Below are 6,000 nucleotides of genomic sequence, written 5' to 3'. Positions count from 1 at the left end.
TGAAGCCTCCACTCGTGGTCGGCAGAGAACTGCCGACTGAGACTGTCTGCACGAACGTTCAGAACTCCGGCCAGATGATTTGCCATCAGACAAATCTGACGGTCCTGAACCCAGGACCAGAGACGCAGAGCCTCTCTGCAGAGACACTGCGACCCCACTCCTCCCTGTTTGTTGATGTACCACATCGCGGTCGCGTTGTCCGTGAGGACCTGGACCGAACGACCGCGAAGGGAAGGGAGGAAGGCCTTGAGCGCCAAATGTATCGCCCGCAATTCTAGAAGGTTGATGTGAAGCAACCTTTCCTCTGGAGACCAAAGACCCTTGACCTCCAGATCCCCCAGATGAGCACCCCACCCTAAAGTGGATGCATCCGATATCACTGTGGCCACCAGAGGAGGCAGCTGAAAAGGCCTCCCCTGAGACAGGTTGCCTTCCACGCCCCACCAAGACAGATCCGCCGCAGCTTCTCTGGAGATCCTCACTGACTCCCTGAGATCTCCGTTGTGCTGATACCACTGCCTGCGGAGGCACCACTGGAGTGCCCTCATGTGCCAGCGTGCATGGTTGACCAACAGAATGCATGAAGCCATCAGACCGAGCAGGCGAAGGACCTTCAGGACTGGAACGACCGCTCCATTGTAAAATAAAGGAATCATTTCCTGTATGTCATGAATCCTTTGAGGAGGAGGGAATGCACGACATACAGTTGTGTCCAGTACAGCACCTATGAACAGGTTGCGCTGGGAGGGCACCAGGTGAGACTTGGGTACATTTATCGAAAAACCCAACCTGTACAACAACTGGGTTGTCTCTCGCAGATGATGGAGCACTTTCTCCGACGACTCCGCTTTGATCAGCCAGTCGTCCAAATAAGGGAATACAGGAATCCCTGATCTTCTGAGATGCGCCGCCACCACTGCCATCACCTTGGTGAAGAATCGAGGCGCAGTAGTAAGTCCAAACGGAAGGACCGCAAACTGATAGTTGCGAACCCACCGTGAAACGGAGATACTTCCTGTGCGACTTCAGGATTGGGATGTGAACGTACGCATCCTGCAAGTCGAGCGACACCATCCAGTCTTCTTCCAGCAGTGTCTGAAGAACCTGAGCAAGGGTGAGCATCTTGAATTCCTCTTGTTTCAGATAAAAATTCAAGATCCTGAGATCCAGGATTGGACGAAGTCTGCCATCCTTTTTGGCAATCAGGAAATACCGGAAGTAGCATCCCTGACCCCTTTCCTGCTCTGGGACCACCTCTATCGCACCCTTTCTTAATAGAGTTTGAACTTCCTCCTGTAGGAGTAACAGATGTTCCTCTGAGCAATATCCTTGGCAAGGAGGGTAATTGGGAGGGATTTCCCGAAAGGGAAGGGCATACCCATTTTCTACGAGATTGAGAACCCAAAGATCTGATGTAACCGATTCCAAATCTCGTAGAAAGTGGGTAAGCCGACCCCCCCCCACCGGACCCACATGATCCTGAATGGCGGATCTAGGGCTGCTTTTCTGTGGCTGGGGGTTTGGAAGAGGTGGAAGAGGCTTGACGCCCTCGAGGACATGCCCTTTGCTTTCCACTGTACGACTTATAAAAGGTATTTTGCTGCTGCTGACCTTGTCTATATGTATGAAAGGAAGAGCGTCCAAAACCTCTGAACTTCCTGGTCGTTGGACCTCTAACTTGAAGACCAAGAGATCTAGCAGTCGCCCTGCTATCTTTAAATCTCTCTAAGGCTGTATCTGCCTTCTTGCCAAAGAGTCCTTCACCATCAAAAGGCAGATCTAACAAAGCAGACTGTACATCAGCAGAAAAATCTGAGGATTTTAACCAAGCTGAACGCCTTGTGGCAACAGCAGTGCCCATGATCCTTGCCACAGAATCTGCAGTATCAAGGCCGCTCTGGATAACTTGACGAGCTGCTGCTTGAGTGTCAGATAAAACTTCCTCAAAGTCACTTCTGCAGTCTTCTGGAACCTTAGGGATCAATGTACGCATAGAGTCCATAAGTGCGTGCACATATCTTCCCATAAGGCAAGTGGCGTTTGTTGATTTTAACGCCATACTCGCGGAAGAGAAAGTTTTCTTGGCCACTTGATCCTGCTTTTTAGCTTCCTTGTCACTAGGTACTTGTGGAAAAGCACCAACTGACTTCTTTGAACATGCAGCTTGAATCACTAAACTTTCAGGAAAAGGGTGAGATGACAAAAAGGCAGGGTCCTCAGGAGCCACTCTATCTCCTAGCCACACCTTTCGAGACAGCAGGAGCAGAAAGGCTTCTTCCACACCTCTATAATGGGTTCAGTCAAAGCATCATTAAATGGTAGCAATGGCTCCACAGTTGAGCTCGGAGAATGAAGAACCTCAGTAAGCAGATTTGATTTAAATTCAACAGTAGGCAATGTTAAACCTAAAAGTCCCACTGCTTTTTTCATTACCATATGATATGGCTGAACATCCTTAGACGGTGCATCAGGACCTGATGGTAATACCCACTCTGGGGAAAATACAAGACCACTAGCCGCTGCTAGCTCCTCGAAATAATTTTCATCCAGCTCACCTTCTTCCAAGTCAGAATGAGACTCACAATACCTCCGCTCTTCCAGGAGACGTTGAGCCTCTCTCCTAGATCTCTGCTTAACACGGAGTGCAGTCAGATCCACTGTCGACTCAGACGGCGCCGACATCGGTATCGAATTCGAAGGCTTAGAAGGATGCTCCAGAGATTTGCTTGGAGCGGGCGACGCCGGTGCTTGAGTCGTCGACTTCGGTCGAGCCGGCGTCGACATCGGCGTCGACCTCGGTGGAGCCTGATACTGCCACAGTGGGGTCGGGGCTGGCATATACGGCATGAAAGGTGCCGGGGCATAAGAGTGAGGCACACCCAAATTAAATGCCATTGGACCCATGGGACCCGAAGGCGCTCCAGAGGGGTACCATGACCTCGAGAAAACACCATACATAGCGTTGAGAAATGCTGAAGGATCCTGACCTGGAGCTGGAAAAGGTGGATGATCACCCTCAGGTCGACCTCGAGGCAGATTCGAATCTGTTTCAACAACAGGAGTCGATTCCTCTTCCTCAACAGGAACTTCACCGACCTCTTCCTGAGCTGGAGACGGTGCCGGAGTCGGATCGGGAATCGGAGTCGGAGAATGAACTTGCGACTCCGAAGGCGAGGCCTCGCCTTCTTGATCTGAAATCTCATGTGGAGGAATCACTTTCGATTTAATCTTCTTGGGTGATCTCGACCTCGAGTCAGACTTATCACCCGAAGGACGATGAGATTCATGTCTTCTTTTCTTATGCTTCTTACGTGACCTCGAAGCATGATCCGACGAAGACTTCGAAGCAGACGCCTCTCAAGACCTCGATCTCGACTTCTTCGAGTGGGATTTCGAAGATTTCTTAACCTTATCGGCTTTCAGCTTTGCCACAAGAAGCTTAGACTCCCTTTCTCGCAGGGCCTTTGGATTCATCTTTTGGCACAACGAACACCCATCCACGTCGTGGTCGGAGCTCAAACACCAAATACAATCCTGGTGTGGGTCCGTAACGGACATTATCTTTCCACATTCCCTGCAGGGTTTAAAACCAGTCTTCTTTGTCGACATAATAAAAAGACAAAGAGGTAAGAGAACAGAGAAACGAAGAAAAACAGTAACAGAGTTACTAGAAGCTACAGAGTATCCCGAAACCGTTGGCGTCGACGACGCGGAAAAAAGGGAACTGATGTAATCAAGCCGGCGTGGGCCTATTGTAGGCGTCGGTGACATCAGCGGAGTCGCGAGCGATGCCGTGCCTCTATGACATCTAAGTCCACATCGGCGCGAAGCTACAAAAAGAATTTCCTAATGTTGCGGAAGCAAGGGGGGTATTCACAAGGTGAGGAATCCACACGGCAGATGTATCTATCAGAAAAGTGCTATATGAATGCAAATCTTTCTTCCCCTTTTATCCCTCCGCTATCCTTCTCACTCAAAGTTACTGACTAATATCCACCAATAAAATTAAATCATATTTCACCATATAAATTCACCACTAATCCTTTGTAGGCTTCCTGAATAGCGTGCGTCAACAAGTGCTATATAAATACAAACCTTTGTCCTCCTCTATCCTTCTGCTATCATTCCAAATCCAAATAACTGACTAACCTATCCACCACTTAAAATGTACTTGCATGTTTTACTATACTACTTCAACACTAATCTTCTATGGGTCCCGGAGTAGCGTGCAACTCGCCGAAAAAGCGTATCGACCCCTCGTTAGGGGTAGTAAACGCTATATAAATGCAATACAATACGGAAACACATTGATGGAATATCTGCACAGATGAGCTGGGATGACTGCCAAACACTTGGTAATTACACTTGGTATGCACCCTTGGGGCTGTGGTTACTCCGAAGGGAAGAACGTATAATTGGTAATGTTTTCAGCTTGACATGAAACAAAGGTAACAAAAGTGTGCTGGATACACAAGTATGCGAAAATAGGACAGACAAAAACCAAAACACACAAGTGGTGGTGCACCACAAAGTTAATTAATTTACAAGTCCAATTCATGTTGCATATAATCCAATAAACATTTAAGCTTTACGGGCAAGACGTGTGGAGATGCGTCATGAGATGCAAATTGTGCGAGACACTAATCAAGGTGTCAAAGATTTAGGCTTAGTAGGCAACCTTGGCTGAATTTTCCACATCAGCAGATCAGAGAATCCAAAGCAATTAAGGGATCCGGTTCACAATGGGTGAATACTATGCCTGATTGATGAACTAATGCAAAAGTTACTACTTGTGGGACGATACATCTGTAAGAGACATTAGTTAGTGATAGTTTCCTTACCTTAGAACAGAGGTCTTCAAACTTTTTTAGGTTGAGCCCCCCCCCCCCCCCCCCAGCTAAATTTTTTAGATGTTGGACCCCCACCACCTGTCAGAAATTTCTGTAATCTGATACACTACATAATCGACCGCCATCCCCATATCCCATACCATATCTGGCAAATAACATTAGCTCAAACCTTTACTGCTTGAAGCTTAACAATGGGCATTGTACTTCTCAGTAGAACAAAACAAATTGCAATGTCGTTCAGCACATTAATCCTTGCACATAATGTTCATATCGTTGTGAAACCATTTCTATATCTTTTATTAAAAAGGAGAAAGAGAGATCAATGGTTCCTTGCTATGTAGATCACCATGGAGTACACCGGTTTTATGGTTCAGGAAGTTCTAAACTTTCACTTCCTGGAGGTTTGTTATGTTATGTTATGTTAAAGATGCTTGATACCGCGCACGGACACCAATTGGTTTCATGGCGCTCAGAGACAAGTGAGGGGGAGACACAGGGGGGTGAAGAGGCTAATCGTAAGCAAGATGGAACAAATGAGTCTTCAGGAGATTGCGAAAGGTGATGTAGTCCGGGGTGAGCCGAATTGAGAGGGGAAGGGAGTTCCAGGAGCAAGAAAAGAAAAGGAAGCGCCCCCATGTTTCTTGCGTTTAAACCTGGGAGTGATCAAGAGATTATGGGCAGAAGACCAAAGGTGTCGTGAAGGAACGTGAGGGTGAAGGCTGAGAGAAATAAAGGCAGGGACAGAAGTGGAAAGAGATTTAAAGACAGTGCATCCCATTTTGAAAGTACAGCGGTGCGCTACCGGGAGCCAGTGGAGTCTTTTTGTAGTGTAGCTCCTATTTTCCCAATAGGCTCTGCGCATTGGAATAGTGCCTACAGCAGTAAAGGCCTAGGCCAGACGTTAACTAGGTCTACTACTGTCGATACTAGACTTAATTTTTGGGTTTGCCAGCTAAGCTCAGAGTTCGCTAGAAACTTTCTCGAATGTTCAAGGAAGGATTAACTCCCCTGATTAGACAAGAAGGGATTTAGTTTCTGACAACCATAGAACATGACAACTTTGCTCTCCCCTAATCAAGAGTCAATCTCGAGAGTCGTGTGAGCACAAGGCAATTATTTTACTCAGTCAGTACGTGCATTCTTAGTCTCA

The sequence above is a fragment of the Lissotriton helveticus genome, chromosome 12 (genome assembly GCF_964261635.1).
Source record: "Lissotriton helveticus chromosome 12, aLisHel1.1, whole genome shotgun sequence".
Lineage (NCBI taxonomy): Eukaryota > Metazoa > Chordata > Amphibia > Caudata > Salamandridae > Lissotriton > Lissotriton helveticus.
This window is presented reverse-complemented; position numbering follows the sequence as displayed.